At 37.1% G+C, this 20,157-nt stretch overlaps 1 protein-coding gene across 19 annotated transcripts in view; it reads right to left on the bottom strand.

Annotated features, from left to right (window-relative positions):
- The window catches only part of LOC108035863 (acetylcholine receptor subunit alpha-like), a 604,633-nt gene that overhangs the window by 189,316 nt on the left and 395,160 nt on the right, over positions 1 to 20,157 (bottom strand). The gene's annotated exons all lie outside the window — the stretch shown is intronic.

Raw genomic sequence — 20,157 nt, forward strand, 5'->3', positions numbered from 1 at the left:
TCTCAGCAGCCTGATTTTTTATAGCAGTTATGCCCGAAAGAAAAAGTGGTTTTATGTAATTAAAAAGACCGCTAAAAAAATTTCCTATTCCTCGTCCTTGTTGCACTATATGGGGAGATATGTAAAGACTTCCGATGTTGCTTAAGCCCCCACCACACTGATTTACATAATAATCCTGATAAGATTTCACCATGATGACTATTTTGGTTCTAAATAAATAATATTTGGGTATGCATTATTTATAGTCCTGACCTTCTTCTTCTTCTAAAGTGAAGAGTAACGAAAATGGGAACAGCTGAAGTTTCAAATGGTACCTTATATCCATTGGAATCAGTAATGAGTATTTAGATTTCATTTGGCGACCATATGTCCAAAGGGTAATATTCAATATTTTTAAATTGAATATTTCTTTCCATTCCATTATAATGCATTACACGAAGACATCGCGGTCTTTTACTACTTACTGACCTTGGTTTTATTATGTCAGTGTAAATAAAAATCAATCCATTTTCAGGAGTATTCGTTTTAACGGATACATTTTTATACCTAAATGTTTCAGCATTTACAAGACTAACAAACTCGGTTTCTTCAACGACATTTTTATCTTGGTTAGGTGTATATTTAATGTAATTATTCAAATATATGTCTGAAATACCGACTTCCCAGTCATCGTTCATGTCTTCTGGAATGTTAACAATTTTTGTAAATGCACACTTTACGTTGTCAGGAAATACATTCATTGAGTCGTTACTTAACAATGTGATAAAAATCTCATTTAAATAACCCATATTTGATATTTATGGAAGTTAATGATACGAAATCCAATTTAATTTATTTTTACCAGTTTGTACTGGATTTTTTGTTCTAACCGATCGCATTAACCTTTCACGTCCTGTTACATATTTAAAGTTTTGATAAGGTAAAGTTTTCGTTTTCAATTTTTGTAGTTTTGCTTTGAATTTGCATTGTCGTTCATTAAGCTTCACTTTGAGCACTGGTTTCTCTAATCCTACTTTCTTTTTATCTGTTTCACTATCTAAAAAAGAGGTATCACTCACTTTTCGTTTATCTGATACAACATTTTCTTTTTTATTTGAACTAAAATCCTCATTATCACTTTCAGGTGGTAAATCGGGAAACTTAAATTTTTCCGGACGTGAGTGATCGTACTTTGATGTTGATTTTGATGTGCTGGGTTTTATATCAATCCAATCAGTGGTTTGGGATTCAATTGATTTGGTTTTAATAGGATTCGCTTTTTGTTCATTTTGAAAATTCCATGATTTATTAAGTTTTTTATTTTGATAGTAACTTAATTCTTGACGAATTTTGATCCACTGATCGAAATCACTTATTTTGTTATTATTTAATATTGGTAAAATTTTTATATTTATTAATTCATTTCCCCTATCATTGTTTATCAATTTCTGATAGCTGTTAGGATGCATTAAAATTACTTTGCTTTAATTATGTTTATTCTTAATCTTTTTTTAATAGTTTTCCAAAAATTCCAGAAAGCAATGAAGTTATTAGAATCGGTAGAAATACCCCTTTTTGAATAAGGACTTTTCTCTTTGAGTTTAATGTACGATTTGGGCACGAAAGGTAGCGCAATGCATTTTTATACTTTTTTAGAGCATTAAGATGGAATTTAGTAACTTTATGGTTTCCCTGTAATGTGTTCAATACAATCTCTACTATTGTTTTGGTCACTATTACTATTGCTTATAATTGCCTTACGTAGTCTATTGTCGGCCTTTTTGAGCACATACAATAAATGTTTGTTCGCTTTCAAGCGATTTAGGCTCTTTTTGTAAACCATTTTTATTTGAATAGCACACAGAATATTCTGAATTAAAAATGTCAGATCTAAATTTTATGAGATCGTTAATGCCCTGAGTGACATCAATAAGTAAATATCCGTGAGGTTGCTCCGTTGCTTCTTTATATATTCTAAATAACACCGTGGGGTTTTCTGGGTAAATTTGTTTTGCTAAACATTAAAATTGAAGCTTATCATGAGGATTTTTGAAAGCAACAATGTATTTGGTATTTAGTGAAATACCTCTGGTGTGCGAAGATTTATGAAATATATTCTAAGTTACCACTATTACTGATAAATTCCTATGGTGTGATCCTTTTGTAAACAGCTCACACACATTTTTATTATAGGCTCCCATCATCAAGTCATCCAATATTAAAAGAATTGGTTCATTCGTTTCATTTTCAACTGTTTTAGGGACTCCTTTAAAATATTCAATCTTTTCGAAATTGGGCTTAGCACTCTCCTCTGCATAACACCAAATAATTCGATTTATTGAAATATTAAAAAAAAACATTCTTTTTGGTGATTAGATTTTCTAAAAAGGTTGTTTTTCCCGATCCTGAGGGTCCACAAATAAGCATTGTAAAAAGATGTTTAAAGTGTGTAAACATTTTTTATTAAAAAATTTATTTTATTCGGAATGAATTTTAATATATTATATTATTACTAATTGCTTATATAATGTTTTTAAGTTGTAACGAACTGATTTCTTTAGTTTCTGCTCGCTACGGTATTTGTGCGGCTAGCTCAGTAGATTGTGTGTGTTCGTCCCACCAAATTTATATAAAAGTGACCGCCCAGTAGTTCAGTGAAAAAGCACAGAATTCTCGGGCTCGGAGCGGGTTTATTGCGGGTATAGCTGCAGTCGGCTTTATATTTTGCTTGTCTCGCTGTCTCCGACGGTGTGGGTTGCCTTGTCGCTCCTTGAAGATCCTTGACCGCTGCTTGCTCCTGACGCGATTGGCTCGGTGACTGCTCGGCCACGATTCAGACTCGCTATGGGGTCAGCCGTGCGGGCTTAGGGAAGCGTCACCGTTCTCAGACTAGGGTGAACAGACTGACGAGCTCTCCAGGATCACTCCTCTCGATACCCGACCTCTTGTCCCTTGCTTGTCCCTTGCTGATGGTCCCACGGGCTTCCGCTCAGATCGTGCGGACAGTCAAGGCGTGCCTCGTGTAAACGAACGTTCCACCCTAGCCTCACCCTTTCGCATACTGTCCGTGCCGTTCCTGCGGGCTCGATCCTCCTTGCGTGGCTGTTGCGGTGTGGTGTCCTGCTTGCTGGTGGCGATGTCCTGCGAACTGCTCCTGACAGGTTGGCTATACGTCTTGACTTCTGTGCTGGGTTCGTGGGCATACGCCGATCCAGGACTTCTCTCCCTTCTGACTCTCGGGGTTCTGTTGCGCCGCTCCGGGACTTCTCTCCCTTCTGGCTCGCTACTTTCGGGGTTCTTTCGCGCCGCTCCGGGACTTCCAGGACCTGCTCAACTCCCCTTGGCGCACTGGGCTAACGCCGGGATACGTCCGCGTAGTGCTTGGGCAAGGTACACTGGGGCTCGACAGGCTTACCCACGAGCTCACGATTTCAAATCGCCGGCTTTCACTGTTCTAAGTCTAGTAGACCCTCCAGGCGTAACGCCAGGACTTCGTTGGCAGGAAAGAACAGAAGAACAGTGTGGTGCCTCCTTATACCTCAGCCACCTGTGTCTCAGTTCGGAGATTCCTAGTAATCCCAATCCCAAACGTCTCGACGTGACAATCTTGCTCCTTGTAGGCTCCCACGGCGCAGTTTCAGCTGCCGTGCTGATCCCGGAGACCCATGCGGCATGTTTGTGTGCCGCACCGCTGCCGAGATGTGGCACCTTCTTTCTCGGTCCAAAGTTCACGGCCGCGTCGAAAGTCCGGCGGCGTCCCGTTACTCCTTTTTGCACACGGCACTCTCGCTCCGCCCGCCAAGTCTTCGCTCTCTCCTTCTCCATTGTTGGTCTCCAAACTCTCTTGGTCTCCGTACCCTCTTGCTCTCCAAACTCTCTCGCTCTGCAAATTCCCTTGTCTCCAAACTCTATTCCTCTCCAAACTCTCTTCCTCTCCAAACTCTTACGTTCTCCGAACTCTCACGTTCTCCGTCCTCGATCTCCGAACTCTCGTTCTCCGTCCTCGATCTCCAAACTCTCTCGTTCTCCCATCGCTCCTCGGCGCGCCGCCACTACGCAAATTCGCCGCGTACCTGGTGAGCGGCCGGCCATCCGCTGCTGGGATTTGTGTGGAGTTATTCAACTCCTCACATTCCCCCCTTACTTCGGGAAAGATTTTAGAAAATCAGTGCTCCCACTCTCCGGCGTTCATCGCCGGTCGTCCTCCGCATAGCAATTTTAAATCTCCCGCGCCGATTCCCACTGGGCACCGATACTAATCGGCTATCGATACCCAGAGGGCCTGCTCACGATATAGATATCGCAGGTGCGGTGTTGCCACTTGCTCGCCGCGATGTTCATCATCACCGATATTTCCATTTTTCTCGCACTATCGTCCAGTGCCAATCGACCGCCTATCGAGGCGCCCCCTTCCCTGTGATTTTGCAAATTGTTTATGCCCGCGCACCTATCGGCCGGAGTTTAGTTTTTTCGTAACCCTCAGCCCGGCGTTTCCACTTGTCCTTGCCACTACGTAAGTACTCTGATCTCACACCCGTCTCCTTGTATGTGCTCATCAGCTTGTACTGAATGATTGTATCGTAGTGCCTTGTGGAGAATCCTTCGAGTTTTATCTGTGTCCTTTGAGAGTCCTTGGAGCTATCCTTGGGTTCCTTCCTTCGTATCCCTGAGCATCCTTGGAATTATCCTCGGGCTCTTTTCCTCGTATCCTTTGGGCACCCTTGGAGCTATCCTTGGACCCTTTTCCTAGTGGCCTTTGGGTATCCTTGGAGCTATCCTTGGCCCCGTTTCCTCGTGTCCTTTGGGTATCCTTGGAGCTATCCTTGGCCCCTTTTTCTCGTGTCCTTTGGGTATCCTTGGAGATATCCTTGGACTCCTTTCGTAGTATCCTTTGAGATTCTTTGAAACTTTACTGTTGCCTTTTGTCTAACGTATCTGCTTGTAGCTGCTCGCTTCTGTGTTTGTTGTTGTTTCAGCTCGCTCACATGGATGGTCCTCTCTTTCTTAAGGCGGTAGATCCCATTCTTTCCCATTCTGTTTATGTTGCTTTCACCGCTGGGACAATCACGTTTTGGGCGCCAGATGTAACGAACTGATTTCTTTAGTTTCTGCTCGCTACGGAATTTGTGCGGCTAGCTCAGTAGACTGTGTGTGTTCGTCCCACCAAATTTATATAAAAGTGACCGCCCAGTAGTTCAGTGAAAAAGCACAGAATTCTCGGGATCGGAGCGGGTTTATTGCGGGTATAGCTGCAATCGGCTTTATAACTTGCTTGTCTCGCTGTCTCCGACGGTGTGGGTTGTCTTGTCGCTCCTTGAAGATCCTTGACCGCTGCTTGCTCCTGACGCGATTGGCTCGGTGACTGCTCGGCCACGATTCAGACTCGCTATGGGGTCAGCCGTGCGGGCTTAGGGAAGCGTCACCGTTCTCAGACTAGGGTGAACAGACTGACGAGCTCTCCAGGATCACTCCTCTCGATACCCGACCGCTCCTGACAGGGTGGCTGTACGTCTTGATTTCTGTGCTGGGTTCGTGGGCATACGCCGATCCGGGACTTCTCTCCCTTCTGGCTTCTGACTCTCAGGGTTCTGTTGCGCCACTCCGGGACTTCTCTCCCTTCTGGCTGATCGCGGCAGGACCCGCTCAACTCCACTTGGCGCACTGGGCTCACGCCGGGATACGTCCGCGTAGTGCTTGGGCGAGGTACACTGGGGCTCGACAGGCTTACCCCGAGCTCACGATTTCAAATCGCCGGCTTTCACTGTTCTAAGTCTAGTAGACCCTCCAGGCGTAACGCCAGGACTTCATTGGCAGGAAAGAACAGGAAAACAGTGTGGTGCCTCCTTATACCTCAGCCACCTGTGTCTCAGTTCGGAGATTCCTAGTAATCCCAATCCCAAACGTCTCGACGTGACAATCTTGCTCCTTGTAGGGTCCCATGGCGCTGTTTCCGACGACTCGCCCTGGTGTGGCTTCCTCGTAGTTTGCTTGGTTGGTGTTCGTTCGACTGCTTGTCTTAACTCTTGACGATCGTAGTCGACTGATGCTCTCGACTGACTGCTCGCTCTTGACTGACTGCTCTCGACTCAATGATCCCTCTTGCCTGCGCCCTGCGGGTTTATATAGGGCCTCTGGGAACCGTTATTTTTGCACACGGCCCGCCAAAACTCTCCACACCGGGTTCAAAGTCCATGGCTCCTGTTTGACCCTCTTGTCCATTGTTGGTCTCCAAACTCTCTTGGTCTCCGTACCCTCTTGCTCTCCAAACTCTCTCGCTCTGCAAATTCCCTTGTTTCCAAACTCTATTCCTCTCCAAACTCTCTTCCTCTCCAAACTCTTACGTTCTCCGAACTCTCACGTTCTCCGTCCTCGATCTCCAAACTCTCTCGTTCTGCGTCCTCGATCTCCGAACTCTCTCGTTCTCCCATCGCTCTTCGCCGCGCCGCAACTATGCAAATTCGCCGCGTACCTGGTGAGCGGCCGGCCATCCGCTGCTGAGATTTGTGTGGAGTTTTTCAACTCCTCACAAAGATATACTAGGTTTTATTAATATTCTCTTGATCGCGTTTCTTGGAGCACTTCTTCTCGAAATGAGTATCAGATCTGCAATAGTTACAATAAATAAGTTGCGTGTATCCATTTTTACGGGGATCATTTCCAAAAAATCTCTTAAAAGAATCCATAATAAGAGACAACCTGATAGGACCATGAATTTCTTTTTACTAAATTTTAAACACATGTGTCACCATTACTATATATTTCATAATTGGTGTTTTCTAAGAATACAAACAGCTTAAATAAATTATTTAATGAACATCGAAGTGGAAGTTTTTTCTTGTGTATTCTACAATTCGTAAAAAAATTGGGTAGTTGAGTTAAACTTCTTCCAATATCTATATCGATAATGTTTGTTGATAAATACTGGATTTAAAAATTCTTTTTAATTTCACCACGAACAAGAACTGTGTGATACTTATTGAGTGGTGTGAGTATTTCTTCAAGACTTGTGTATGTAATATCTCCAGTTGACCAATCCAATCCGTTTACGTTCTGCTGGTTAAAGTGCTGCCGCTTAAGAGCTCCATTATCCAATTCTTTTATGTTATATGGCGGTTTGAAATGGAAAAAATTAGGTATAACAGTTCCAGCAGGCATAAACGCCAGCTCCTTAACGAAAACTTGTTTCTTGTTACCAAGTACATATTGAAAATCTACTATAATGCTTGAATTACGCTCGACTGCGTTCATCATTGGTAGAGATTTTTTAATCAACTGAGGGTGTGCTTGCTAGGGCTTTCTCCTTTATATACTGGTAAGACTAGAACATATTTACAGTTTATTTAAAGTAGTCTTACCTGATGGACATGTGTGTAACTAAAAGAAATAAAACTTCTCGAAAGAAACAGGACCACGAAGTCATTTTTAGATTCGAGTATTATGTTTTTCATAACTTAAAATTAAAATGTGGTCTGTGAACTACTCGAAAATTTTTGCCGATGGTTTGGATGCAGCAAAGTAAAAATAATTTCATTGGATTTGACAAAGACGAATGGATACAACTGCTTGCATATAAGGAATTTATTCAGTTGAAACTGGACCAGTATGACTTCTTGATGCCTGATATAATCCGTGCTTGCACTCCATAAAATGTAACTTTAGATTTAGTAAATCAGATAATCAGTACGTTTTTGTGATTAATCAGTATGATAACAAAATTGAGTTTGATTCTGAGTCCTGGAGATCATTACTAAGATTAGGCATACTTTTTACTACATTTTTATGTTGGAACTCCATATTAAAACAGCAAGAAATATATCTTTAGAATAATCATATTATTCCTAAGTGTGTATCTTTACAAAAATTTGATATCCAACTTTCTGATTAAGAAGGTACCTATGATAAGGATGTGCAAATAGCACATAACACGATTATGTTTGAAATTTCAAAAAAGATGCGTTCAGAAATAAAAGGGGATGTTCTTGTATATAAGCAAGCATTATTGACTAAACACATGGCAAATTGATTTAGTTGAAATGATACCGTTTTGAAAAGAAAATAAGGGCTTTAGATATTTACTGACCGTTATTGACACGTTCTCAAAGAATGCATACGCCGAGGCAGTTTAGTCAAAGTCTGCCCTGGATGTAGCAGAGGCAATGAAATCTGTTTTATTTACAAATTTTTATTCTTATAATATAAACATATAAACATTTATTTAATAACGGGTTTAATTTTGACTTCTACTTAATATATGTTCAATATTATAATGACCATGAGCCAATGTATTACAATTATCTGGTAAAATATATCTCTTATCATCCTTATAATTAAGACTTATTTTATTCATAATTTCAGTATAGAGGTTTCCTTCCTTATCAACTAAACAAGAGTATGCCTTAGCCTTAAGTCCAGCAAAAGAAATCATAACCCTACCTGCATGTTCATCCTTCATTTTGCCAGGTTCCCTATTATTAGCTTGAACTATATTTAATTGGTTTTCTAGTTTATAATTTGAGGTATCGAATCGTTCAGGATTTTCTTTTATAGCTTCGTAAAAGTCTTCCTCTGAAGATAAAATAAATGAATCTGTATCCATAACAATTATTTTCGAAGAAGGACTTTTAAGTAATAGAAAATTATAATAAAATTCATACATTAACCATTTAGATAATTCTAAAACAGCAACTCCTATGTATATTGGCTTATCATACATAATTTTTGATGGTGTTGATTCAATCCATGCAAGATCTGTCCCAAATATCTCAACGCTATGGAAGTCATGTCTAGCTATGCGTTGCCTGAAGCCTGGCGAATTTTGTCTTGATTTATAATATTTTACTAATACTATATTTCTACGCTTGGCGACATTTTCCATTGTTTTCCCGTATACTGCATTGTTCATTAACTTAAAAAAAAATTGTTTTTAAATAATTTTCTGCTAGTTTTCTTTGATCAGTGTTTAAATCAATTAAAAGTTGTACATGTCTCCGTCACTAATAAGTTCTAAATTTACATTAGTATACTTGAGCATAGCATCCCAAGATATTGACGGTGCTGTAACATAGTTAATAGGGTCTAGCTTATACATTTTCTGACAAATTTTTCTAAAATTTTCGAAAACATCAGTCAAAATTAAAACATCACTTTCTAAATAAAGTTTTATATAATCTTTTATAGCATTACAGTTGAAAGTTTTCCGAACCTTTTGTGCAAAATTGTAATCATCTATACTACAATTTTCTTCGGTGAGAGAATTGTAAAAACTGTCAATGTCAGGAAGCTGGGTATCCTCAAAATTTTCAAAACTATCTAAATAGTCGTAAGGGAAAACACCCTTCCTACGCATATGCTTGAATTTTTCTCCCTGAAACTTAGTACTTAGAATTTTAAAATCTTTGTCCTCCATGTAGCTCGATAGTTTTTCTAAACTAGAATTTAAAAATCTAATCGAATTGATATATCGATTTATTTTAATTGTCTGTGTTAGCGCTATATAAAGTTCTATCTTACAGTGTATGGGGCTTAAGTCTCCTTCTAATTCAGTAATGAATAAATGTATGCCATATTTAGATAAGTTATAAAATACTACAGGAAAGAAGGGATCACTTAATTTGTACTTTGGCTTAAAATTTTTATGAATTGGACCCATGTAAAATTGATCAAAATATTTGTCCAGGTCGTCAGCGTTTATTTCCTTTTCACAGGCATAGCAATTTCCTTCCTGTTCATGGATTGTGCTAGCAATCGGGTTTTTGGGGGTCGACCAGTACATGTAAAACAAGCTCGTAGTTTTTTCCTTTAATGAGTTGCAGAATTTTTGTATGCAGTCAGCGCCTATAAAATTATACAAAATTTGAATTAGTTTTTAAAATACTAAGAAATTAATTATTTATTGTTTTTTACATACCTTCATATGTCCACAATTCGTTAAGATCCGGATTATATTTATGTGCTATATAAAATGATACGACACATACAGTATGCTTCTGCACTTTTGTTGTTGACGACGTTGAAGGCGAATTTAGGCATGTTCTATAGATTTCAAGAACAGCCTCAATATCGGCATGTATCACCACCGGAGGAGATAATTTTTTATGAAAGCTCTTGAATGAAGTTGTAGTGTTTGGTTTAGGGTAAAACGAAAAACTGTAGACAGTTATTACAAAAATATCCTCCTGATTTTGCCTTGGAATGCTGTGAGTAGCATAATCTTTTTGCACTTGTAATGTAAGCGTAATGCATACTGTCCTGGTTTACGTTATTTATTATTGAATACATTCGGTTCTAAACGTTGGGCCGATAATTTTATCACCATCAGCGTCGATCTCATAAACATTTATACTGAAATCTTTATTATTTTTCTCGAAATGGATAATCCCTTTATTCGTTATTGGAAACTCGATTCCTGAAAAATCCAATCTTATTCCGTCATATACAATTATTTCATTACTAATATTAATGTGGTAAGTTGTGGGCTTTGTCATTTTCTCTCGTGAATACTTTTTTGCTTTGCTGTTGTAAGGGTAGCACTCTCATTAGTTTTGTTAGCTATGAATACCAGTATGCACCATTGGAAATAAAATACGTCAGTATTCTGTACGTTATTAAGTGAATTTCGGGCTCTTATATTCTTTGGGGCCTGAATGTGTCCGCTAGCAGGAATGTTTTCTAGCTTTATTATAGTAATTTCAAAATAATTGCAATTTTTTATTGCCCAACCAGAGTCTTTTTCTTGAAACTCACTGCTCGATGCTAGTAAGCTATCTACTGCCATATTAAGTTCATCGATAATGCTTTCATTTTGGTATACAGATTTATATGATGTCCCAAAATGTTTTGTTGTTTCAACAGTAACTCCTTCGTCTGTTTGTTTAATATAGGTACCATAAACTCTTACGTTCAATTTAATGGCTCTATATTCTATCATGCAATGCTTTATAATTTCAATTATATTTTTTTGGCAAAGCTGATAAAAATCTTTTAAATCAATAGTGTTTTGGATTGTACTATTGATTCGATATGATTTAACAGGCAAAACAATTTGAGAGTTAAAAAAAATGATGTTATCATTATTTTTTACTTCTCTGGCTGATGCATTTTTATGCATATCGGTCAATATATGTTGACGTTCCCTTGATGCAAGATATTTATCACCACAAGTAGGACATAAAAGTTCTAATTTTAAATCATTTTTATTTTCGCTAATCTTAGCTTTTTTTCCTTGTATGAGTGCATCCTTACCCTCATCCATTCTCATCCGTTTGAGAGCATTTGATGATGTTGTGGGATGATCGTCCAAATGATTTTGCCTTCTGTTTTGTGGTTGCCGTTCTTCAACATTCATTAAAACATTGAATGCATTTATAGGTCCATTACAATTTTGATAGTGCTCATCAAATTCATAATTATGAACTAAGGTAGAGCATAAGTCACACCTTATTTTTGATTTCCACATTAAAACCTCGAAGGCATTCCGAGGCCTTGAGCACTGAGCATAATGAGTTTCAAACTCACTCATCTCCACATTTTAGGTGCACAAATCACAAGCAACGAATGACTACATTTTTAGGGTTTTGGTTTTAATATTTTTATTAAAAAAATATATTGTTATATGTTGCTAACAATTTTCACCCACTCGTTATAAAAGTAAAAAGCACGATAATGTTGTTAACAATTTTCACCCACTCGTTTAAAAGGTAAGAAGCACGATTAGAATTGTTAGGCGCGATTGCAAGGACCGATGTGGATCTAATTATTTTATTAGAATACAGTACTGAGGCATTTGAAGAACTGATCCTGAGCAATTTGAGTGGTGTCATTTTTATAGTCCAGAATGTTCACTTAACAGGTTGACATCTACAGGGAGTGCAAACTCACTCATCTCCACATTTTAGGTGCACAAATCACAAGCAACGAATGACTACATTTTTAGGGTTTTGGTTTTAATATTTTTATTAAAAAAATATATTGTTATATGTTGTTAACAATTTTCACCCACTCGTTATAAAAGTAAAAAGCACGATAATGTTGTTAACAATTTTCACCCACTCGTTTAAAAGGTAAGAAGCACGATTAGAATTGTTAGGCGCGATTGCAAGGACCGATGTGGATCTAATTATTTTATTAGAATACAGTACTGAGGCATTTGAAGAACTGATCCTGAGCAATTTGAGTGGTGTCATTTTTATAGTCCAGAATGTTCACTTAACAGGTTGACATCTACAGGGAGTGCAAACTCACTCATCTCCACATTTTAGGTGCACAAATCACAAGCAACGAATGACTACATTTTTAGGGTTTTGGTTTTAATATTTTTATTAAAAAAATATATTGTTATATGTTGTTAACAATTTTCACCCACTCGTTATAAAAGTAAAAAGCACGATAATGTTGTTAACAATTTTCACCCACTCGTTTAAAAGGTAAGAAGCACGATTAGGATTGTTAGGCGCGATTGCAAGGACCGATGTGGATCTAATTATTTTATTAGAATACAGTACTGAGGCATTTGAAGAACTGATCCTGAGCAATTTGAGTGGTGTCATTTTTATAGTCCATAATGTTCACTTAACAGGTTGACATCTACAGGGAGTGCATACAGGCATGTTGTAATCCTAGAACTAATCCGATTGGTTCTCGAACATAAGGAGCAGCCCAATACCCCAGTAGAATGGTTATTAGAAGGAAAAGGAACACAAGGATTGATAACAAGTTACCGGGGGTGAACGTGGTGTAGGAGGGGTCTGGATGTAGGTAAATATCGAAGGTGTGCAACTTCGACATAGGTTAAGGAAAGGCAATCTCTGTGTAAGCAAGATATGAATAAATGGTCAGTTAAGGTCGGGCCAGCATTGGCATAAGATGTCGCGATGCAACCATTAAAAAATTATTATAATTTTCTGTGTTCTAAAATAAAAACTGCACATTTTGAACAAAACTCACAAAATTAAAATTTCACACCTTCGCGCACAAGCAGTCATGAGCAAGGACTCGTGGGTAGGGGGTGAGATTCGGGTTCGTGGGTACGCACGTTCACTTTCTCCTGCTCATTCTCAGAAGATAAAGAGGGGTCACAATATTTGAAATGCAATAAAACGGGAGGGATCCGTGGAATACCAAACACACTGGTTATGGGATGAGTATACGCTTGCAATTAAAAACAACTCATACAAAATACATTTAAAACCGCCTAAAAAACCTCCGCAACCGCTTTTAATAGCTACTTGCGATACCAGCATTTAATTTGATTTCGTACTTGATTTATGAATTATAAAGACATTAGAATACCAAAAACCAGGATTTATGAATTATAAAGACATTAGAATACCAAAAACCAGGAGTAAGAAAATGTAAATGTAAATGTTGAAAATGTTGCTTTGCTTCCTTCTCTCTCCCTCTATCCTGCTATCTCGCTCATCTACACAGGCGTCCCAATTTTTGCAAAGCCGTACAAAAGACTTTAGAATACCCTTCAGTTTGCAGTAGGCTTCTGCAGAGAAGCCGGCACAGCGAAGAAGAGTGCCTGTCTTATAATTTGCCTTCCCTGGCTCTTAAAGAAAAGCTCCTGCCGGTTCTTTTGTTTTCGCCTCTCCGTTATGTTTAGAAAACAACAAATATATGAAGAACCCCTGTTGCAATCTATCAGAATTATGAAAAGAGAAGGAGCGGCTCTTTAAATTGTGCGCTGCGACACATTTTGATTTATTATTAAAAGTGATATTTAATCTAAAAATAATAAAATGGTTCCCTAAGTCCAAGATGTTGTTCGTTGATCCACGATTAAAAAACTTTTTTTAAGTTTTTTTTTATTCTTAAGTTTTCACACATTTTCCGACCATTCCTATAACAGCAATATAATATAGTCGTCCGATTTTAATAAAAATTTAATTCGAAACTCAGAACTAATTAAAAAATGTTACTACCAAGCCTAGGAGGTTATACGTTAAAATACACCAAAGATATAATTATTTCATATTATTTTCCCACCAATTTTCCGATCGTTCTTATGGCAGCTATATGATATAGTAGTCCGATTTTAATAAAATGTAATGCGAAATTCAGGAATAATTTTAAAATATTATTTCCAAGCGTAGGAGGTTATGTGTTAAAAAACATCAAAGATATAATTTTTAAACATTTATTTTTCCGATTATTCCCAGTGGAAGATATAAGATATAATTGTCCGATCCGGCTGCGTCTGACTTATATACAACCTGCAATAGAAATAAGACTTTTGGAAAAGTTTCAGCCCGATAGCTTTAAAACTGAGAGACTAGTTTGCGTAGAAACGGACGGACATGGGTACGGACTGAAGGCATGGGAGTAAAGCACTAAAATCGAAAAGTGTTTCTCAAGCCATGGAAAGAATATTTAAATTGGGTCATGGAGCACCTAAAAGCCTGAAAACTGATAATAGCGCTAAATACGTTTATTCAATTTTAAGGTATTAATAAAAAGTAATAGGACTTGGCATGCAGATTCCTGGGCTTCTTCCGCGGCGCAAGTTTTTTTTATCTGGGTGCAATCCACACTCTATCGCCCACACTGTACCGCCTGAAGCTTTAATAATAGAAAAATTAATAGAATAATAGAAAAATTAAAATAAATGTATTGGTCCCAACAAGTTTTTGCCACGCCCTCTTTAAGGCCCAAAAACAGACCAAAAGTCTGGTAGGAAAAATATTTGTTCCGAAATGTTTTAGTCTTATCAAAACATATCGATTGACCTAAAAAAAAGTTTGCCACGCACTCTAACGCCCACAAATAGCCAAAATGATATATTCTTTCTGCCGCCCACATTAGGTTAGGTGGGTCTATATCATCATTTCTCTTTTGCTCTTCTGAGCTGGGTATGTAAAAGTCGAGTTCATCGACTATAGCGTTTCTCCTTTCTTTTTATTCATGTCGTACCATGGTCTATATTTTTGTTACCTTAACGTTTTATTTTGTTTGTTTGTGTGCTTTTGATCTAAACATTGTTTAAAGTCTTTGCACAATATGCTTTTTGTCCCGTCTTGGTGCTATCCGAAGCTTTCCATTTACTAACAAGCTTAATATAGACCCTGCGCTCGGGGTCCTCCCTACAAGTTATTGGCATCCACATACATTAAAAATGAAGACTCCTACGAGGAATCATAATCTGACAAATATTTATTATTTGCTTTTTTGTATATAATACAATATTGCCATTTTGAATAAATCTAAACATAAATATATCTGTCAGCAATTTAAGTAGAATATTTGTGGTTTTTATAAAATACTGAGCTGGGTAAGTAAATAAATTTGTATACAATTTTTTCGGAAAATTTTAAAAATGTCCGTTAAAGGGAATGCATCAATTTTTAAATATAGTTCTTAGTAGTCTTTTAGAGTAAAACATAAAATATGTGAATAAACCTTAAAGGCGTGATCATAACCTTAATGAGACCATTCCTTTAAACTATTATAGAATGGTTTCCTTGATGGAAGGAAAGTTTGCTCGAGTCTATTAGCGGAATCTAAATATTCATAGGGAAATAATAGCCTTCTTAGATGCTAAGGTTTCTAGACTTGAGGGCTAAGTCTGTATGTATTCAGAAAACGAATTTTAAACCTGTTTCCAATAAAACTTTTATTTAACCGAAGTGTAGTTTTCCTCATTTATTGGTATTACGGAAAACATATCAGACATCTTTCCTAATTCTTTAAAAAATTAATTACACTCATATATGAAAAAATACTGGTATGATTTTCTTTATTATATTATCCAAGTTACAGGTAAAGCGGGCTGCACCTCTTAAGCATTTGTGAAATGACAATGATCTATAACCCTAATATTCCCCAACACTTTCTGACAAATAGAGCAATTCAATGAATGATTAAAAAACTGTTGGTCCTCTAAAGTCATTGTAATAGGAACTATTTTATGTAAGAAATTAAAAGAACACTTCTATGTTTAAACTTAATACCAATAATGCGAATTTAACAATTCCGAGAATTTGGGGATCGTCCGGGATTGACCGAAACATTGGAGTGCAGAAGTGCGTTTTTAGGAACACAACTACTATGATTGCCTTATTTCAAGTCTTCTGAAATGACAATTTGAGGCAACTCTAGTTAACTTAGCAGTGTGTATTAAAAAGACGACTTCGAAAACCAGCATTCTGCATTCGAACGGTTTTTCCGCCCCATCGAACCTGAACGACCATTCGCGGACATGGCATGTCCCCTTATGCGTTCGTTAACGTGATACTTCTTCTAGCTTCTAGCTCGGCCCAGATGTCAACAAGTTATGGGTCGTTATCTGTCTCGGAGTAATAATCTGATAATGCTTTTCTCATGTCTTCTTATCTGCCGTCCAGGGCGACATTAGGGCTCTGTGCGAACTAATCGATCTAATTTTGTTCTGCACGCTACGAGATTCGTGCGGCTAGCTGAGTAGATTAAGTGGTTCTTCCAACCAAATTTATTTAACCGTGAATATGAATATTCGAGCTCTTATAGTTTCCGAGATCTCAGCGTTCATACAGACGGACGGGCAGAGGGACAGGCGAACATGGCAAGATATGGGGTCGAAAACGCTTCCATCTACCTGTTACATATTTTCTGACGTGTCACTTGCAGGTGACAGGCCATACAACGAATGAGTATAACGAACAAGTGAAATCCGAAGTGACTTCAAAGTTTACAATTACACTTACAATTTTTTATAAGGAGCGTCACTTCTTCTTCACTTTCTTTTTTTTCGGAACTGAAGTTTAGGATACACAGATTTCTGTTCCCAATTCTGGAATCGAAAGTCCAATTTAGAAAGTCACTCAGTAACAATAAAATCACTCAATCAAAAGCATTAAAGCTTAAGAACGAGGTAAAATCGTAAATGAAGTAGGAGTTAGAAAGTGAGTTCCGTTTGAGATTTGTCAATAGGAAGTCGGTGTTTTTTCAAACTAAAACTTATTGTAACCAGTTTAAGAACAAATTCAAATATTTTTTTTATTTTAAACTTATGGTGCAAACACCTAATTATATATTTATGATCAGTAAAAAGTAGAAGTAAAAATTTCGGAAATCAATGCAGTTATAAACGACTGCCGTGTCATGTCATGTCGACAGCTCGTGGTCAGAAGAAAGAGAGAGAGCCTAAGTTCATGAAACCAGACTACCTTAAAGCAGAAATATCTTACATGCTATTAAATATATACTAAATTATTGTACCGAGTTATCAGGTACCTCTACAATAACAAATAAATAAGAGATAAAATAGCAAAAGAGAAATTAAGGTATATAAGCAACAAAGCGCTATTTCAATATTTGGTAGTATGGGCGAAAGACTGATTTAAACGTTTTGGCCATTTCTGAACGTTAAAGTGGGCCAATCGATAGGTATTTATAAGACTAAAAAATGTTTTAGCATGAATTCTGTGGCCGGCACAGTCATTTCTCAAAAGAGAAGTGGAGATATATAATCAACAAGGCGATATTGAATAGCGCCACCTACCTGCTATTTCAATATTTGGTAATGTGGGCGACAGACAGTTTTAAACATTTTGGCCATTTGTAAACTGAAGAGTGGGACATTTATTTATAAGACTAAAAAAATGTGCTAGCTTGAATACTGTGGCCAGCACAGTTTTGTGCGGTTTGTGAGCATTAGAGTGGTCGAGGCAAAACGTTTATTGGATAAAACTATAGGTATTAACGAGAGCAATATATTTAAGTTAAATTTCTTTCTAGCATTATAGATGCAGGCGCTACAGTCTTTCGTGAATTGCACCCTGCTGAAACAAAGTTGCGCTGCGCAGGAAGCCCAGGAATCTGCATGCCGTGGTTCCCGAAATCTTAGCGTTCATACGGACAGACGGACATGGATAGACCGACTCGGCTTGTGATCCTGGTCAAGTATATATATACTTTATGGGGTCGGAAACGCTTCCTTCTGCCTGCCTGATATACCTTTTAGTTTAAAATTATCGGAGGAAAAGACATTTTTAAGTTAAGTTTAGTTTTAAGCGGAACATTGTTTTTCATAAATTAATTAATTTATAGTGCTCAAGAAAGTACTTGTATGGTAAATTGGTGTTGTTGTCTCTGGCTGCTCCAGTTGTTGTTGTCAATGGATACTACAGTTGTTATGGGCTTTTAATTTGTTTATAATTCCTTAAATACATCAGTTTACCAAAAAGAAAAATCAATGAAATACGCCATTAAGGCAACCTGCTTTTTCCGGTAAGGTACCTTACCCTGTATCAGAACAGGGCACTAAACATTTTTTGAATAGTGCCATTTTTGTATAAAGAGTTAAAAACTTCTTAGCACTTATTTATTTTCTAACTTTAGTTCTGTTAAACCGAATTTGGTTATCAAAGACTCATTTTAAAGGTAATAGAATGCCCTTTAACTTTATTGCACCCAGCATTAAGTGAATATGTTGGAAAAAAAACTCAAAAACGCTGGCAGGCTTCATAAAAAATACACGCCCTAAAACGGAAATTAGTTTTGTTTTTTTTTAACGCTGAACTTTAACAAAGAATATGATCCTTGATCAACAATTCCTCTGTAAATCAATTTTTTAAAAATGTTTAAACGAATATACCCAAGTTTAGTACTCGGGAGAAGCGACCGTTAATAATGGTTTCAAATCTTCAGTGTTGGGGAACGTCAGAATTTGGTGAAACTAGTATGCATAACGTCATTTGCCTTGCTATTAGTGTTGCACAAGGTATAAAGTATGCGATTACAGTTACGAGGAAATCATTTTAATTTTTGTCGAAAAGCTTGTTATTATGCAATGATCGAATTAGAAATCAACGAATTAGAGATTATCGAATGAAGCAGCATGACTTTTTAATCAAAAAAAGATTTTCGAATGAAGCAGCATGGCTATTTAAATCCGAATTTTAAATCGTGAATTTATAGAAGTCGCCACTAAATATGTTCGAAATATTTTACAAAACAAAAAAGCATTTGTTTTTTTTTATTTTTATTTTTTATTTATTTGAAGGCAGCAAGGAAAGTTTAAGGGCTGACTTTGTCTTTGGGACAGCCGAGCAGACTCACAGCAAAAATGAAAAGCAAGAAAACGCGCAGTGATTGGCAAAACCAATATAAAATACATACCAATAATAGAAAAAGAAAATATAACTCTCCCACCGCTCCATATAAAATTAGGCCTAGTCAAAAACGGCGGCAAAATGGAAATGGTGGTAGAAAACTTTTTTTGAAATAACAAAACTGAAAATTAACAAAGTTATGTGAGGGACCTACTTAAAAACTATAGGACTATGGGTAAGCTATCATAAGCCCTTAAAAGTAATGTTTGTTATGACTTTGTTTGTTTTTGGCAGGAGTGCATATGTCGTAACAAATTTATTTTCTCGACTCTCTCTTTTTTTTCGTACAATTTAGGAGCTGTTAATCATGAGCATGATTAGCGGTTCCATCAGTAAATTAAGGACATTTAGGGACGATATCGTTGCTTTTTTCCCCAGCAGTGAAAATTTAAAATAATGCTTTACGGCCGCTGCTGCCAAATACTGAATTTGGGCTTGTATCGATCAATGGCTCATATTCTTCGTTAAAGAAGAAGAAAACATAAATTTAATTTCGGTTTTTAGGCGTGTATATTTAAAAAGCCATTTTTGCCAGCGATTTTTTCATATTTTTCAAACGTTCAGTTTTGTATAACTGTGTTCAATAAAGGGCATTCTATTACCTGTAAAATGAATCTTTAATGACAGAAGTCGGTTTATCAGAACTTAAGAACTTTACTTTACTTTACTTTTAGCTATATTTTGTTTAATTTGTATAATTAAAATTTTTTGTAGAATTACAACTATTATTTGCAAGTCTATGTTTTTTTTTTTAAATTTGTTTTTAATATTTAACATCGCTTTTCGTTCCGGGTCCGCGGATTTCCTGTCCAACACGTGCTTAAAAAAATGTGTTTTAGTTGTATACTTGTATATTTACCTTTTCAAACTAATTAAAACCCTTTGATGGATTTCATTACGCCACTTTCAAGTAACGGAACTAGATATTTTGGGTTATGGGACGTTCTTTAAACGTGGATCAACGCACAACATCTTCAACTTAAGGAAGCAATTACCTGACTTGATTTTTTTTTTCAAAATATATTACTTTTATTAATAAATTTAAATGTGTCGCAGCGCAAAATTTCAACAGCCGCTGCTTCTGTTTTCA

This window comes from Drosophila biarmipes, chromosome 3L, assembly GCF_025231255.1.
Source record: "Drosophila biarmipes strain raj3 chromosome 3L, RU_DBia_V1.1, whole genome shotgun sequence".
NCBI classification, from domain to species: Eukaryota; Metazoa; Arthropoda; class Insecta; order Diptera; family Drosophilidae; genus Drosophila; species Drosophila biarmipes.